Source organism: Ovis canadensis, chromosome X (assembly GCF_042477335.2).
Source record: "Ovis canadensis isolate MfBH-ARS-UI-01 breed Bighorn chromosome X, ARS-UI_OviCan_v2, whole genome shotgun sequence".
In the NCBI taxonomy this organism is placed as follows: Eukaryota; Metazoa; Chordata; class Mammalia; order Artiodactyla; family Bovidae; genus Ovis; species Ovis canadensis.
Window position 1 is genome coordinate 63,356,394 of NC_091727.1, and position 18,599 is coordinate 63,374,992.

The 18,599-nt window shown below is 49.5% G+C and overlaps 1 long non-coding RNA gene across 1 annotated transcript in view; it reads right to left on the reverse strand.

Moving 5' to 3' along the window:
* LOC138930304 (uncharacterized) overlaps window positions 1-18,303 on the reverse strand; it is a 70,557-nt gene extending 52,254 nt beyond the window's left edge. The window contains exon 1 of the long non-coding RNA XR_011446150.1: window positions 18,163-18,303. This is a non-coding gene — a long non-coding RNA (uncharacterized lncRNA). The remainder of the gene's footprint in view (window positions 1-18,162) is intronic.
* Window positions 18,304-18,599: the final 296 nt, after the last annotated feature.

Here is an 18,599-nt window from a genome sequence, read left to right on the forward strand (position 1 = left end):
CAAAGAGTCAGACATGACTGAGTGACTGAACAACAAGTACCAATCAACTCGATAACCATGGACTGGCCCCAGCCCACTCTCCACAGTACTTCTCTGCCAGGCCCAGTGGCCCTTGGCATCCACAGCCAACATGATGCCCACAGTCCTTAAGCTGGTCCTCATGCAGCCTTCTTCTGCTCCTTCGCCACCACCTCACAAGGACATCCTTTCTGTAGTTCAGTGTCCCTATCTGTACCATGAGAGGTACTCAGAACACAAGCCACAACCCTGAAAACCACCAGGCCATTGTGTGTCTTTGGGTCTCTTCCCACACTGCTTCCTTTGCTTCCTTGTGGGCCTCCCACATCCCTACTGACCCTGTAAGTCTCCTGGGTGTCTAGTGAGAACTCCATCACCACCCGCCTTACACTCATTCCCTGGACTCTCAGCACGACACCTCAACAAGACATTTGACGACGGGTGGACATGTCATGTCTCGGTCTCCCACCAGGTGGTAAGGTCCATAAAGGCAGGGGTGATCTCTGAAGTATTGCTATTTCTCCAGGACCCAACACAGAGCCAGACACTGAGATGCTTGAGGAAAGAATGGGGAGGAGGGAGAGTCTTTTCAAGGCAGAGTAGACTGAGGTGTTCATAGCCTTCCATTTCCCCCAAAAAAATGTTGAAATAGATGAAGATTTTATGATAGTTCTATGATGTATCAGCTTTGAAAGGGTGAAGTCAAAGGCAGGGGGCTGCCATCAAGGGAAAGCTTGAAATAGGAAGAGAGAAGAGTGTGCTATGGCTGGGGCTGGTGATAGGAAATGGATAACTCCCAGGTGGATGAAGTCTTCCTACCAATGCTGAAAAGCCTCTGGGAAAATCAGGTCCTGGCAGCAATGGAGCACAGTAGGCAGATGCTGCAGGCTCCCAAGGGCCAACCCCAGACACAAAGGCAGATCCCCTTCTAGGAACTGGAATCCTCAGAAGCTTTGTGGCAAGGAGACATAGGAATCTTGAGTTGCAAGAGAAGTGAAGAGCAGAGGTGTGGAAGAGAGTCCTGCTACCACATTCTGCCTTTCACTCCACCTTCCTCGCCCTTCAGCTGATGGGCCCTGACACAGTCTGGGGATTACCAGAGTTGCCCCTGGCTCCCAAATGCACAGACATCTAGCTCAGGCAGAGGAGAGATTGGCAAGGCCATCTCCAGGCCTCCAGTCCCTCAGAGGCCCCTCCATGGAGGGCAGTCATGGGGGACACATGGGAGGGAGACTGGGCAGTTAGGCTGGCCCAGAAGAGTTTGGCAGGATGCCAGTGGGCGTGCCCTGGCACAGAGATGTGAGCAGATAGCCGTTGCAACTGGTCTAATTGCTGTCTCATCTGCTCTCCCAGGGGCTGATTCCAGAGCCAAGCAAAGGGAGGTTTCTGCCGGGAGACTTGAGGGAGCCTGAGGAGAGGTGGAGGGCCCTGCAAGTTGAAAGGCCCTGACAAACCCCAGCATGCCCAGGGCAGAAACCCAAGTTGCCAGGATTGGGGCAGGAGGTGGACGGGGAGCAACGAAACCCAAGGGAAGGCCTCACTTTCCCATCCTGTCCTCTTGGTTGCCCCTTGACCCTGTGTCTCCTTTTCCCAGGATCCTCACTCACCTTTCCCACCTCCCTACCTGCCCCTGTCACCTCAGACCACTGCTGTCAGGCTCCCATCCCCACTTCAGCTCTTACCCTGTCCCAAGAGATTGAATTACAAAAGTCAGTGGATGCTTTTCTCTCCTTAACTCCAGTGTACCTCTCAGCCAAATCTGATATCTGTGACCCCCTCCTGCTTTCTGAAAATCTCTATGTCCTAATTCTATCCTCTCTATTTAGATGCATCTTCCCTGGTTCATCCTCCTGCTTCTCTTACCTGTTGTTTTTTTTTTTTTTTCCTCAGTCCCTTTCCCAGGCCCCTCTTCTTCAGCAGCCCCCTCTTTAAATGTTGTGTTCCCCAAAGTGCTGCTTGCAAGCTCATCTCCCCCATAGATGCTCCCTAGGCACGCTCAGGCCCTCCTGTGGTTTCCAGTACCTCCTCTGGGCAAGTGAATTCCAAAAATCACCTCAACCTGGACCACTCCCCCAAGCTACAGCTGGTATAGACATTTACCCAGTGGTCATCTCTGAAGACACTGCAGAGTCCCCTTGCCCCAGATCGAACTCATCATGCTCCCAGGCCACACTCCTGCTAGTCTCATATATCAATCCATTCAGGCTCTCAAGCTGGAAACCTTCTCTACTCCCTCTCCCTAACCCCTCACATCTAATTAATTACCACGACCTGCCAATTTTACCTCCTTAATAGCTCTGGAATCCATCCCAAGCATTCCATCCCTACAAACACTGCCCTAATTCAGGCCTTTATCATTTCTCTGCCACCAGAGTGCGACCTCCTCTGACCAGCCTCCACACTGCAGCCAGAGAGCCCTTTTCTGCAGACATATCTGAGCATGTAGTTCCCCAATTAAAATCCACCAGTGATTCCCCCATCATGTCCAGAGTAGATTCTAAGTTCCTCAGCCTGGCACACAATGCCCTGTCGGATCTGGCCCTACTCACCTATCTCACCTCTGAGCCTTGGCATGTACTGTGCCTTTGCATGTCACACTGGTACTGTCAGCCTCCTCTTCAGGTGACAAACTCCAACTCACATGGGCAGCTTGGTGGACTGGATAAGACTGTGGGTTAGGGAGCCTGACCGCCTGACCAGGCGAGTCACTTACTTTCTCGGTGCCTTAGTTTCCCTAATCTGTAAAATGGGGATAACAAAAGTTTTTCTCATAAGGTTGTATTCCTCTCATAAGGAAGTAAATTAGATCATGCTTGTAAAGCACTTAGAACACTGACTGGCACATATTAAGTGCTGTATAAGTGTTAGTTGTTATTAGCTATTATTCCCCCTTCAAGGACCAGCTCACACATTACCATCCTTGCGAAGCTACCTCCTCCTCTGAGACTAAGATAAGTGGCCCTCTTCTGGGTCCCTAGAGCCCTTGCTAAATTCCACTGTGGCACTTGAGATCATCTGCCTACTGCTTGACCTTCCTTCTCTGCAACATGATATCAAGCACTGAGGTCTGTTTATCTTTGTGTCTCTAGCGCCTAGCTGAGGAGTTTGCATTTGAGCCTCAGACCAGCCTGATAGTACTAATATTATCTCCATTTTGCAGATGAAGCAACTGAGGCTCAGGGTGGAAAAAGGAAATTTCCCAAGATCACACAGCCTGAAATTGACAGAACATGGATTTAAACCTAGGTCTGTATTATGCCGAACTCCCTGATCATTATACTTTATCTAACTGCCTTGCAGGAGGGAGCCTTAAAATCTTGTCCTGGAAGGAAGGATTAAAGGAACTAGTGGATGCCTGGAGGAGAGATAACTCAAGGGCAAGGGCAATCATCTCCCACCCATCTGTTTGAAGCTTACCGGTGCTTGCATGTGTGTTTCAATAGTGGTGCCAACGCATGTGTTGGACATGTGTGCAATGAGGTCATGCCAGAATGCTAGGGAAAGAAACCAAGAGATGAAGACCTCCATCTCAGAGACCCCACTTACTTTTGTAAAGTCCTCAAGAGTTTACAAAATGCTTGCCCATCCCATTTTGTCCTTTGATCAGCCTCACACACCTGGAATGAGGTAGTCATGTCTCACACAGGGCAGTGACTTACCCCAAGTCACCCAGCTCCAAAGTGGCAGAGCCAGGACTCCAACATCTAATCAATACGTAACAGTTTCAACAAGCTCCATTTTGTTCCAGTTGGAGTCTGAGGAGAATGAGACCTTGGCTGGGGTGGGTTCTTCCCTTAAGAAATGGACATGTCAATGCTGCAGTGGTTTGGGGATGGCCCGCCCAGAGGATTGAAAGACAAAAGAGAAGGTCTTTGAGACTCAGTATTCTCATCTGTAAATGGAAATGATATCCCCAACCTCATCTGGTAGATGTAAGTCTAAAACAAGGAGATGTATATAAAACAATCAGACAAATGCCTATGCGTCTGTAGGCACTTAACAGATACAACATTGCATCTGAATTCTTACAATATTTGAAACAGTGACAAAGGTGTTGCAGGAAAGTTAGTGTGTCAAGAGCCAGGCAAGGCCGGGTTTTGAAATACCACCTCTGACCCTTACCAATGGTACGGCCTTGAGGAAGGCATGTAACCCCAGGAGTCTTTCTTGCCTCATTCACATCTGTCTTAAGAAATTGCTGTATAGAGAGTATACATGTGGAATCCTGGCACAGGGGGCAGGCATTCATAATGGTAGACACAGTGATTAAGACTCTGGAGTCATGCTGCCTGGATTTCAAGCCCAGCTGCGTTATCTACCAGCTGTGTGACCCTCGACATGTCACTAAACTTCTCTGTGCCTTGGTTTCTTCCTCACAGAGATAGTTGCAAAGATTAAATGAGGGAATACATGTAAATGTTTCAAACTGCTTCTGGCATAGAGTATGTGTTGGTGATTATTGTTATTATCAGACAAAGGCCTGAGAGGAATGAAATAACCACCACCACCCCCCCACCTCTTCATGAACAAAGACATTAGTTGAAGCCAGTCAGAACAGATTAATGGGGTTCCTTTCATTCAGCTTCCTAAAGGCGCAGAACGATCCCTCAGGGGCTGGGGCCCTGCTTGTAGGGGTTGCTGTGAGCAAACCAAAGTTTAGCCAAGATGCCCCAGGCTCTCTCCCAGATTAGGCCAGAGCTGTTGAGAACCATTGCAAAGGCTTTGTTGGGCTTGGAGAGCTCAGAAACCTGTTACCTGACATCCCAACTCCCTCCCTGGGGGACCAGAGGTGGGAATTCAGGAATGATGCCATCATTCTCACACCTGACTCTGGAGCTTATGGCTACACTGGCTACAGGGGTTTGGGTTTAATGGGCCCAGAGGCAGCAGGGGGCAGGGCAGGACTGACTGCTGGTGCCTGGGATCCAGGCCTAGCTGGCCGAGAGCAGGCAGTCCCCCCTGAAACTCCAGTTCTGACTCCATTTACAACAGGCTTCCCGGAGACCCACTGCATTTTCCCCTCCACTGCTCTAGGCTTTCATAGCTTCTCTGAGCCCAGGCCAGGCCCAGCTAGGCCTTTGGATACCCAAAAGGAAGCGGGAGACCCAGTCCTGGCCCCCTTGCGTCACTGATCTGGCTGGGGCTGGGCTCCGCAAGCCTCTAACGGTACAAAGCTGCAGTCGCGAGTAAGTGACCCCTCCCCGCCTCGGCCCCCTCCCCATCCCAGCCCTGCCTGGCCCCACCCCCAGTGCCGCGTGGAGGGAAATCAGGAGAAGCCAAGGAATTGTTTGTAATTAGTGTGTTTTTAAAGGCTTTTCCGTGAGCCTTTAGCAGATTTCAGGGGAGGGCAGTTTGCCAGGGAGCATTGAAATGGAAATCCTGTGTTCTGGCCCAGACCCTCTTAGAAGGAGACTCTTCTCAGAGAAAAGGCCAGAATCCCCGCCCCTCCTCCCCCAGGTCCCCATACGCTGCTGTGGTCAAGGAAGGCGGGACTCAGCGATGTGGGGCGGCTTTGTGGAAAGGCTTTCCTGCCCACAGGCCCCAGCTCTGCCTCAGGACACCTCGGTTCAGCTTCCACATGAAAGGCTGCTCCACAGGCCCCCAGCTCCTACTCCCCCCTACCCCAAGGGCACATCCGTTCACCTCCCCCACACAGAAAAGATAATCACCTGCTTTCCCCACTCTCCCCAAAGGCAAAGCAGTGGCCCTGGAACATGGTACCTCCAGGGTAACCTCCTCTGAAGTTACCCAGAGGTCATGTGTACAAGAACAGAACATTCCCTCCCACCTAAACAGCATTTTACAGTTTGCCATGCCTTGGCACTCCTGAGATCCAATTATACCTCATAGCAACACCTTGAGTAGATACTGTCTAATGTTACTGGTTCACAGAATGGGGCTGGGGTCATGACTTGCCTAAGGTTTTTTAGTTAGCAGAATAATAGAGCTGAGTCTAAAGCCAGGGTCTGGAGGGTGCCTTCTTCCTCTCCCCACCCCAGGCTGCCTCCTCCACAAGCTGGCTGACACGCAGGCAGGACTGCTCTGGTGCAATCCCTGGGCCTTGTGGTCTGGGATCATTTCCTGTGGCCTGAAGTACTTATTTGCAAGCTGTAAGGACTGCCCGGTTTCTGGAGGCCTCGATGAATGCTTCCAGCTGGGAATTTAACCTTCTCAGACCCAGCTGTGGCTCTTGCAAGCCCTCTAAGTTCTCACCCATTTTCTTAGACACCCCCCCTGCGGCAAATCAGCCATGTATGGGTGGGGGACAATGTATGGAGTAGCAATGAATTGGGACCCAGAAGACCTGGCCCTACCCACTTGCTCTGTGGTCTTGGGCAAGTCCCTTCACCTCTCTAACCTCCAGTCAAGACTTAGAAAGTATGCTTCCCTGCCTGAGTTCCAAAGCCTGGCCTCTTGCTTTCATTGGAATATGAATGGAACTGACCTCCCCTCCCATAGCTCCTCCACATCTCAAGGTCTTGGGAAAACCTGGAATTATTGCATGCGACAGCTGGCTATGTAGGCCCTTGAGGCCAATGAAAGTTGCCCCCTGCCACTCCAGAACTGTACAGATGAGCAAACTGAGGTGCAGGAAAGGGGAGTGACTTGCCCAAGGTCATCCAGGGATGCTAGTGCTAAGGTTATGGGAGATTTTCATCTCCCCCCAGCCCCACTAAGCCATTCCCAATAAAATGCTACCACTACTAAATGCACATTTCGAGTCCTATGTAGTGTGAGTAAAAGCATTTTCAGAAAGCTTTGCAATTTTTCTTTATCTGTAACACCCATCCTCTAAAGAATCACAGTGTTTGCTGGCCTCCAGAAATGCCCTGCCTTCCACTGGATGGCTGCCTTCCTGAAAGCCCTCCTGGTGGGGACACAGCAGCCATGGGCTCCTTGCACTCTCCCCCAGAAGTCTCCTCTATGCGTCTGTGAACACATAGCATCCCTGGATCCCTCCCTTCAGCCCAGGGCTAAGGGCCCTGGGTCTCTCACCCACAGTTCTCTTTAACTAGGAGAGGTTTCTTAGACACAGCCCCACTCTCCTCCACTTCTGCCCTGACATTGGCTCTAGGAACACACAAGTGCAAGGGGAGTCTGAGATTTACAAGACAGTAAAGAGAGCCGCATTCATATTTCAGAGGTGACTGTGCATGTTGTCCCCTGGTGTCCTCCTTCTGCATCAAGGTAAGAATTTCTGAGCCTGTCCTAGTGCACAGAAAGTTGAGGAACTCACACCTCTAGGTTAGAGGTGCAATAGCCCTTAGAGAACTTCTGATTCTACCCTCTCAAGTTACAGATGGAGAAACTGAGGCCCAAAGATGAAGAAGGGACTTAGAAACCCTGCAGTAGAGCCAGGACCAGAAACCTCTTCTGCCCCTGCAGCCAGTGCTTTTTTTCTACCCTAGCCCATACCCTGCTGCTTCTTGCGCCCACGTGCAGGCTCAACCATGTGTGCGCTAATGCAGGCTGATGGCTTCTGGGAGGGTCACACATGGAGCCACACACCGGCCCATTCACTCTGACACATACCCCAGCTGGCTGTCCCCTGATACATATTCCTCCGTCTCCATTCACCACCACCTACCCACCTCCCATCCCCTCTACCCTGCATCCCCTCCACCACCCCTGCCCAAGCACGCAGCCAGTCCCACATTGAATCACATGCTCCTCCCTGCCAGTGGCCCTGGGTCTGTCTCTCTTTGTCAATATGACTGTCCACGGCTACGCAGAGAAGAGCTGGGCTCAGAGGTGCACCTGGGGCGGGGAGACGGGGGAGGGGGGCAGCACAGGGGAGCGCAGTGCAACAGAGCTGGGATGTGTGTATGCGCGCATGTGTGTGTGTACATGTGTTTGTGTGTGTGCGTGCGTGTGTGTGTGTGTGCGTGTGTGTGTGTGTGTGTGTGTGTGTGGTATTTGTATGACTATAGGCTGGATTCAGAAGTCTCCCCTGGGAGGCTTGGGGCCCAGCCATACCTTAGATAAAGCAGAGCAAGAGGAGGAATCTTTATTGTTTAGAAAAAGAACAGGAGGGGAAAAGAGACAGGGTTAAAAAGCCTGCAAAAGATAAGCCCAGGAGTGGAGGCCTATTCTGGCAGAGACCGGGAGCGTCCTGGGGAAGCAGCCAGGCAGCTTTCCAGAAAGTGTGAGCTCACGGGCCACTAGACATTAGCCTGGGCTGGGGTGGGGTGTGGTGGAAGTGGGGGCAGCCTCTCTAGAGCCTGGAGGAGAAGTGCTGAGCTGTGGAGGGGCCAGGCAGAGGCCTCTAACTACAGAGATATGAGGATGATAAGTCTCTTGGGCTGGATGCTGTTGGACTGTGCCTGATACACCATGGGTGCCAATCCATGATTACTAGATGGATGAATGAATGAGTACATGAAGGAATGAATGGGCTCTGTCTCCCTTTATCACCATGAAGGAGCCCAGCCCAAGCCCACCTCACAGACAGGGCTGGCTACATGCAGAGAGATTAAAGAAAGTGGTGCCTCAGGAAAGAACCTGAGCCTCTTCCTTATATGTGCAGTAGATGGGGCCCTGGTTCCTCATCTGCATGGGCAGCAGAGGCTCTCATGGCCGTGTCACCTTACCTACCTTCCCTTCTGTTTCAGATGGAGAAACCTAGATTCAGATTGGAGCATGAAGTTGCCAAGATCCCATAGCCCACTAGTGGCATAGCTCAGCCTGGAACTTGCTTTTTTTTTTTTTTTTTTTACCAGGTGTCAGCATCTGCTGTTTCTCCTGGCTGCCACCTGTCTCTGTTGCCTCTACAGCAGTGCCCTCAGCCTCAGACTTAATGGTTTCTGGACCTGGGAGACCCATGGGGAAACCAGGAAGGGTGGAGGAAAAATAAGAAAGATGAGAGATGAACTGGGGCAGCAGAGGTGGGGCCCCCTGGCTGTGAATAGAGACCATGCCCCTTGGAGAGAGAAATCTGCTGCAGCCCCTTCTGCCCATCCTGACACTGGTGAGGCTAAGCCAGGTGCCCCTCACTCCCAAAGGTCCACGGGCCAAGGCGTGTGTTCCCCACACGCCACATGATACACAGGCATGGACACACACAAGCCCAGGGTACGTGTCCCACCGTGTGACAGAGGCGATGGTTATGGAGACAGTCTCCATCCCCCCACCTCACAGCAGGGCCTGGCATTACAGCTAGAAGGAAGTATTGGGTGGCTTGGGGGACAAAGGCCCTCGGAGTCCACACGCCTGGTGGATATTTTTCTTGTTAACACACAATACTGCTTGCATAACTGGAACTGGCTAGACAGTGTGAGAAATGTTTAGGGCTTGAGAAAAAGCAGGAGGAATAAATAGCCACAAAGCCGCAGGGTCCCATGGGCTGCTTTCCTAAGGACATTCTGCTCCCCCACCCTCCCACACTCACATGAATGGAAGGGAGGCTGCAAAGATGGGACAAGCCCTCATCTCAGTGGCCCAGACTGGCCCTGTCAGCCCACAGGGCTCTCCTCTGTGGGCAGAACCTGAGGTTCTCTGTAGCCTCTCATCTTCTTGCCCAGCTGGCTAAGCACTCCACTGCCCTCCAGGCCTAACACCTCATCAGTTCTGTCTCTAGGCTATGTCCAGGCTGGAGAACACTGGTTGAACAGCTGTCAGGGCTGGGGCCAAAGGGATATCTTTACACACCCTGGTTCCATATACAGAATGAAGCCAGTTGTTTCAATTCAGCTCTGACCTTGCCCCAATCTTAGCCTGAATTTCAGTGATAACGCCAGCCCTGAGATGGGAAGCAATGGCTTCAAGGCCTGGGAAAGATGTGGGGGGGTGTGGTGAAAAAGGAAGCTGATTTTAGCAGATTTAAGAGAACTACTTTGCCCCGAAAGTGGCCAACTTCTTTATCTCCTTAGCTAGTCCCCTGGCATTGAAGAATGTATAGGTGTTATCTTAAAGCAGAGAGCTAGGATGAAAACTCAAAGGAAAATGTGCCAGGATGCTTTACCCAGGTGCTCAAGAAGTCACCCATCTCAATGTAAGGGTAGGTGTGCAAAGCAAGCAAGCAAACTGACAGGATACCTGCTCCCCTTGGTGGCCCAGGCCAAACCATCCAGGTCAAGGACCACATTTTGATAAATACTTGTTCCAGAGCAAGTAGGGTATACAGTAAATGACCCCATGACATCCAAAATTCCACTGTTCTAGGATTTGGGGTGTTGTTCAGTTGCCAAGTCATGTCCGACTCTTTGCTACCTCATGGACTGCAGCACACCAGGCTTCTTTGTCCCTCAACATCTCCCAGAGTTTGCCCAAGTTCATGTCCATTGCATCGGTGATTTGGAGTGGGGAAGCATCAGAAACATTGCCTTCTCTGGCTCCTTCTGCTCACTTATTTTGAAGACACCAAAGTTCCTGTCTCCAGACCCTGTGTCTTTTCTGGATTCAAGACTTCCTAGAATTTCATTTTCTTCACACTCACCTCTGCCTTTCCTAGCCTCAGAAAATCCCTACCACCTTTTGGGGGTGGGACTCCTTGAAAACAGTCCACTCTAGTCACTAAGCATCCCCACTCCAATCCTAGCTCTGCCTGCCCCCGGAAAATGGGTAAATGGAATCTGGTGACTGGCACCCCTGGGTCCCTAAATGAGAAGCATGTTTGTTTATAGCCAGATGAAATCCATCCCTCCTCCCACCCCTTCCCCCAGCCATGTCTGTGTATATGTCTCAGAAGTTCCTGCCATGGCCTCTATACCAAGCTGGCTTCTCCCAACCTTCCCAGCCCTGGATCCCTTAGAGGAGGGGCTGAGGCAGCTGCCACATTCAGCGTGGCAGAGCCGCTAGCTCAGTACAAATCAGAAACACATTGGAGGCAGGCAGGGCGGGAGCAGACAGGCCGGGGCTGGGGCCCATTAAGGCCGGAGCCCGGCCACGCTGTTTGCCGTCTCCACACAGGTTTCAGGTCTGCCTCCTGATTGTTTGTTTGTCTCAGTGATGAGAAAGACCAAGAAGGCAGCTGACAAGGACCATGGGGGGTGGAAGGGGGAGGCCCTGGCTCTCACCATTCTCCCCACCCTGGAACTCATGGAGTGCAGGAGAAGCAAGCTGCCACTGCCTCGTTTCCCTACCCCCACCCCCAAATTCCAAACAGATGTGCAGTCAGATTCTTCCTCTCCTTGGTTGGGGGAAACAAAAGAAATTAAAAATGGGACCCTAGAGACACTACTTTCGGGAGTACCCTAGTATAAAATAGGGATGAAAGGGAGATACAGGAAGGATTTCCAGAGATGCAGGTAAGATGGGAGAGGTGGAAGCAGCTCAACCCTCTCCTAAAGACAGGTTTGTGAAGATTCCTATCCCGGGTTGGGCAGTTGTTTGGGGGGAGGGGGTGTGCCTGGAAGGATGATTGCTCTGGGAGGTCCCACTGAGTTTCAGATGGAAAGGATTCAAAGATGTCTGCAGACATGAATAGAATCTCTATATCTTGATTCGCTGAGTCCTGACTTAATCAGGGCTGGCATTTGCCATCATGGAGTCTGGCCCTCTCAGAGATAGAGGCTGTGCGGCCCAGAGTGGGGAAGACATTGTTCAGTGGCGCAGCAGACCAGACTCTGGAATGTCTAGATTGGAGGCCTCCTGACTCCCCGTCCAGTTCTCCCTTCATTTCACGCTGCTCCCCTTGCTTGATGTTCTCTGATTTTCTAGGCAGACACTCCAGCCCTCTCAGTCTGTCTGGCCCCAACTCCAACCGAGGGTCTGGGCTGACTCTCGTAGGCTCTCTGTGAAGTCTGAAAGTTCTCTCTGGATTTGCTTGGTAGCCAGATTCCTCCATGAGGAAAGTTTTTACTAGTACCTGCCCTCCACCCATTGCCCAGGCCAGCCTCAAACATCCAGAGTTGGCTGTGGGCAGTGTGATCCAATGGTGAGCACCCAGCTCAGGCGACAGGGCCAGTGACCTTGTCTTTGGCAACATAGCTTCCAGCCTGCCACTGGCTAGGCCTTCCCCTGAGCAGGAGAGTCTCGTGTCCAGCCCTGTTACTGTGTCTGTCTAGCTCCCCCTCCTCTAAGACCCGCCTGCCTCCTGGCCCGGTCCACCCTAGCCCTTATCTCCATCCATGCCCACCTGAGGTCAGGCTGTTACTGGATGCCCTCTGTGTTGCTGGCAGGGCTTGGCCATAAATCCCCCCAACCACACATATGTGCCCACTCGTGTGCACGTGCGCTTGATGTACATATACATACCCTGTTTCCGTAAGTTTCTGGTGATGGCTGTTCCACTATTTGGGCCTCTGGAGCTGGTTTAGCCTTACCTACCATTAAAACTAGCAGCCCAGCCATCACCCACAATCCACTGTCCACTCAAAGCCCTGGCCCCAAGGGCCTTTTGAAAACTCCTGACTGTGTTGGTGTCCAGGCCGGTGTTGTCAAAGATCAATACTAAGTAACAGGTTTGGGGAGATAATGGCTACGGAGATTAGATTCTTTTTCCATGCTCTTGTACCCACACCTCCTCCCTCTCTCTCTCTCTCTCCTTTCCTCCCTCCCTCTCCATCTCTCTTTTTTCTTACAGTAAATTCCAACCAGATGGGCAAGCCTTCTTTCCCACTTCTGAAGTTGAGGGGGAACATCAGCCATGGGGGAGCAAGAAATCACTCCCTTCCTCAGCCTGGATCATCCCAGCCTCACCGGGTCTCCTATTCCAGTGCCTCATGCCTCGCCGGATTAGACCAGATATTAAAAAGTATTTCTTAAATCCTTTTTGTTCCGAGTCTACTATTGACACTTGTGCTTCCCTCTCAGCAGGGCCTCAAACAGGACGGTGGGGGGGGAATGAGAGGAGAAGGGAGGGGAGCAGGACCCACTTTCAAGGATTCGGCTATCTGTAGGGCCAGACCCAGGCTGCAGCCCCATTATCAGGGGAAAGAAGAGCTCAACTCCTGGGCATGACCGAGAATATCAATGGAGTGTTGTGTCTGCCTGGACGTGCTCTCTAAGCCCAGAGACGAGCACAGACAGAAACGGCAGCTTTTGGAGCAGTCAAGTGCCGCTTCTTGCTTTGCAGCAAGAGCTGGGTCTTGTTATTTGAGCTACAGATGGATTTATATGTCTCTGTGTGATTTTTCCTTTAGAGAGCCAAGGCCCAGAATCCCTATGCATGGCAGAGATGGGACAAAGCTTCTCACATCTAGCGATGGTCCCAGAAAAAGCAGTGGGGACCTGAGTTGGGCTGAGCCGCCTTGCTTTCTGGCCTGCTGCCTCTTATACACACAGCTGTGGCCATGACCCCAGTCTCAGCTGAAACTTCAGCTGACACTTCCTCAGCTGGACTCCTGGTTTGGGGGGTCAGCATCATCCACAGCCCGTCTCACACCAGTGTGTGCCTGTCTTGTACCCCATATCTAACAGCTAGCCCCTTAACCCATCAGACTGGGCCCATCCTAGGACTGCAGAAGGACACCAGAAGAATACAATCCTGGCTTGCTTCCCTAATGAGTGTGTGCTCAGTTGCTCAGTTGTGTCCAGCTCTTGGCAACACCCCATGAACTGTGGCACACCAGGCTCCTCTGTCCATGGAATTTTCCAGGCAAGAATATTGGAGTGAGTTGCCATTTCCTACTGCAGGGAATCTTCCTGACCCAGGAAGATTGAATCCACATCTCTTGTGTCTCCAGCATTAGCAGGTGGATTCTTTACCACAGCACCACTTGGGAAAGCCCTACTTTCCCAATGAGTAATGATCATAATGTATAGCTGCTATGTGCCAGGCACTGTTCCAAGGGCTTTACATGGATCCTGTGACATAGGAACTCTAAGCATTACTCTCATTTTACAGGAGAGAAACCTGATGCACAGAGAGGTTAAGTTACTTGGCTAAGGTAACATAACTCGTAATTGGCAGAACCGGGATTCAGCCCAGTGTAGAGATCAGATCCATAAGAATATAATCACTGCCCTCCAGGACTGCTACTGTCAGCCCATCCTCCCAGTCTTCCCAGGATTGCAGTCAGACCTCCCAACCTCATGCCCTGTGACTCTGCCTCCTCGAGCTACCTATCAGAGTCTCCTTCCCAGATACCACCCACCTGCCTGACTCTAGCCGAGATTCTGACTCGGGACTTGCTGACCTTCCTGCCTGCTGGTCTGGACCCTGGCTCCTTGCATCTGTTGGGACATTCCTCCATTACCTATCTTGCCCTATCCAAGGATTTCTTCAGAACTGACAGGATGGTTACTGCTGCTGGAGATTTAGCACATTGATGTCCAATAGAAATATAATGCAAGCCATGTATGAAATGTTCTAGTAGTTAGGTTTAAAAAGTAAAACAAGAAAGTTAAATGAATTTTAATAATGTCCTATTTCACTCACTATATATAAAATATTATCATTTCAACAAGTAATCAATATAAGAATTATTAATGAGATCTTTTACTTTCTCTTTTCACAGTCAGTCTTCCAAATCCAGTGTGTCTTTTACATTTCCAGCACATCCAACCTGGGCACCACCAAACTGAACAGCATATATCTAGAGGCAGACTGCGGATCTGAGGAACCCCTGGGATGGAGGTAACTGAAGTAACCTAGGGTGGGGGGAGATGGTGCACTGTGAGGGGCGGGGGCAGAAAAGATGCCGACTTGGGGGTTCAGAGACCCTGGCTCTCCTCTTGGTGCTGATGCCAAGTCACTGGTAAGCTTGAGTAAACCCCCTCACCTTCTCTGGAGACTTCAGTGAGAAGGTTTCCTAAAGACACTTCGAGTTGGAACATTCTATTCCCACACCCTTCCTGTCCCCCCCCGCCACCCATAGTATCTAGTTATCAGTAAAAACAAAAGCCAGTGAGTGATGAGTCCCCTTTCTCAAGAATATACAACTGTGGCTTCGTCTGCCTTTTCTAGAAATATCCCTGGTTACCTGGAGCTTGGCCCTTTATTCCTCATAAACAGTGGACTTGGCCTTGGACTATCACTGACAAACTCCTAAATCTGTGCAAATAGATTGGTCTATTGGTCTAGACTGGTCACCTTTCCAATCACAAGAGCAGTTTGAGCAGAGGCAAGCTCAGTGATGTAGTGAGCAATCAGGCTTTGCCTTTCTAGAAAACCTGGCCAGCTCCATTTTTTTTTTTTTTTTTTTTTGCATTCATCCCCTTCCATGATCCCACACCAACCAAAAGGGCTTTGATAGAAGCTTTACTGTATGGATCTTAGACCATGGGAGAAAAGTAGGCATATGAAATGTACTTTTACCAACTACACACACTCTTGGGAATTCTGTAATCCACAGCCCCCATGCCCCTGCCTTCCCACCCCATTTAGACTCACTGGCTGAAACTGAAACCGTAGAGCCTCCAGAGAAGTTTTTTAGGCATGGTTCTGATCCTGAGAGTTGAGCAGACAAGGACGTTTCCAAATGGTTTGGACTGGTAACAACCCGACTGGAACAGTGTTGGCGCATTAAAAAAAGATTCTTCTAAAGAAAATGCAACCTGTCTAAAATTAGTATTGGAGTAAAGTGACCTTCTTTTCAGTTCAGTTCAGTTAAGTCACTCAGTCGTGTCCGACTCTGTGACCCCATGGACTGCAGCACTCCAGGCTTGCCTGTTCATCACCAACTCCCAGAGCTTGCTCAAACTAGTGTCCATTGAATCGGTGATACCATCCAACCATCTCATCCTCTGTAATCCCCTTCTCTTCCTGCCTTCAATCGTTCCCAGTATAAGGATCTTTTCCAATGAGTCAGTTCTTCACATCAGATGGCCAAAGTATTGGGGTTTCAGCTTCAGCATCAGTCCTTCCAGTGAATATTCAGGACTGATTTCTTTCAGGATTGACTGGTTTGATCTCCTTGCAGTCCAAGGGACTCTCAAGAGTCTTCTCCAACACCACAGGTCAAAAACATCAATTCTTCAGTGCTCAGCTTTCTTTATAGTCCAGCTCTCACATCCATACATGACTCCTGGAAAAACCATAGCTTTGAATAGATGGACCCTTGTCAGCAAAGCAATGTCTCTGCTTTTTAATATGCTGTCTAGGTTGGTCATGGCTTTTCTTCCAAAGAGCAAGCGTCTTTTAATTTCATGGCTGCAGTCACCATCTGCATTCATTTTGGAGCCCAAGAAAATAAAGTCTCTCACCATTTCCATTGTTTCCCCATCCATCTGCCATGAAGTGATGGGACCGGATGCCATGATCTTAGTTTTCTGAATGTTGAGTTTTAAGCCAACTTTTTCACGCTCCTCTCTCACTTTCACCAAGAGGCTCTTTAGTTCTTCTTTGCTTTCTGCCATAAGGGTAGTGTCATCTGCGTATCTGAAGTTATTGATATTTCTCCCAGCAATCTTGATTCCAGCTTGTGCTTTATCCAGCCCGGCATTTCTCAAGATGTACTCTGCATATAAGTTAAACAAGCAGGGTGACAATATACAGCTTTGACGTACTCCTTGCCTGATTTGGAACCAGCCTATTGTTCCATGACCAGTTCTAACTGCTGCTTCTTGACCTGCATATAGATTTCTCAGAAGGCCGGTAAGGTGGTCTGGTATTCCCATCTCTTGAAGAATTTTCCATAGTTTGTTGTGATCTGCACAGTCAAAGGCTTTGGCATAGTCAATAAAGCAGAAATAGATGTTTTTCTGGAACTCTCTTGCTTTTTCCATGATCAGCGAATGTTGGCAATTTGATCTCTGGTTCCTCTGGCTTTTCTAAATCCAGCTCGAACATTTGCATGTTCACGGTTCACATACTGCTAAAGCCTGACTTGGAGAATTTTGAGCATTACTTTGCTAGCATATGAGATGAGTGCAATTGTGCAGTAGTTTGAACATTCTTTGGCATTGCCTTTCTTTGGGATTGGAATGAAAACTGACCTTTCCAGTCCTGTGGCCACTGCTGAGTTTTCCCAATTTGCTGGCATGTTGAGCACAGCACTTTCATAGCTTCATCTTTTAGGATTTGAAATAGCTCAGCTGGAATTTCATCACCTCCACTAGCTTTGTTTGTAGCAATGCTTCCTAAGACCCACTTGACTTCGCATTCTAGGATGTTTGGCTCTAGGTGAGTGATCACACCATCATGGTTATCTGGGTCATGAAGATCTTTTTTGTATAGTTCTTCTGTGTATTCTTGCCACCTCTTCTTAATATCTTCTGCTTCTGTTAGGTCCCTACCATTTCTGTCCTTTATTGTGCCCATCTTTGCATGAAATGTTCCCTTAGTATCTCTAATTTTCTTAAAGGGATCTCTAGTCTTTCCCATTCTATTGTTTTCCTCTATTTCTTTGCATTGATCACTGAGGAAGTCTTTCTTATCTCTCCTTGCTATTCTTTGGAACTCTGCATTCAGATGCTTATCTTTTCCTTTCCTTTCCTCCTTTGCTGTTAGCTTCTCTTCTTTTCTCTTACCTTGATTCACAGACCTAACATTCCAGGTTCCTATGCAATATTGTTCTTTACAGCACTGGACTTTACTTTCATAACCAGTCACATCCACAACTGGGTGTTGTTTTTGCTTCGGCTCCAACTCTTCATTCTTTCTGGAGTTATTTCTCCACTCTTCTCCAGTAGCATATTGGGCATCTACCGACCTGGGGAGTTCCTCTTTCAGTGTCCTATCTTTTTGCCTTTTCATACTGTTCATGGGGTTCTCAAGGCAAGAATACTGAAGTGGCTTGCCATTCCCTTCTCCAGTGGACCACATTCTGTCAGAACTTTCCACCATGACCTGTCCATCTTTGGGTGGCCCTACATGGCATGGCTCATAGTTTAATTGAGTTAGAAAAGGCAATGGTCCATGTGATCAGACCTTCTTATCACCAAGGTCAAATGTCTGTAGAATTAAAATAGGTATTCTACTTCCAGTTCAAGAAATGATTTTTCAGTGATGATTAAAGATTTTGTTTATAGGGGTGAAATAGGCCAGGATATGTTTTTTAGAGGAGTAACATTTTGCAGTGGGTACCAGAATACAAGAAAAGGGTGTTTAGTTTCTGCATTACCCCTGAGAGCATTGTTTCAGGACTTGGTCTCAGCTCTTGGCCACTGGAGGTATAGGCAAGTTTCTTCCCCCATCTGCAAGGTGGGACTTAGTGGAGCCTGCCCTGTGCTACTGTGACCCAGAATGGTTGTAAGGGAGGCCCTGATGCCATAACCAACAGCTGCAAACAGAGTCTATAAACTTGCAAGTGTTGGGCTTACCTAGAAAACGGAAGTGCAAATGTGCAAATTCCTGGCGGCCTCTGGCTATCTTCAGCACATTCAGCGTCCGAGTGGAAGCTCAGAAAATGCTTTGTCTACCATGGTTGTGGAGTAGACCAGACACTAGGAAACAACTGGAGCCTAGGAGGGATAACAGGCATTCTGAGTCAGAGGTGAGGCAAGAAGAGGCAAAGGATTTAAAGATCTTAAACAGGGTCTTGAACAGAATTATTAATCATAGTTTTAAAACACAAAATGTATACGACATTATTCCTTTGGGGAAAACACTTGGCAAATCTGTCTCAATAACAACTCTGGAAAGTGAGAACCATGGTTATCTCCATTCTATTGCTGAGGCCCAGAGAGGGTAAGTCATTTAGCCAAAGTCACACAGCTAGTAAATGGCAGAGCCAGGATTTGAATCCTAAGCTATCTGA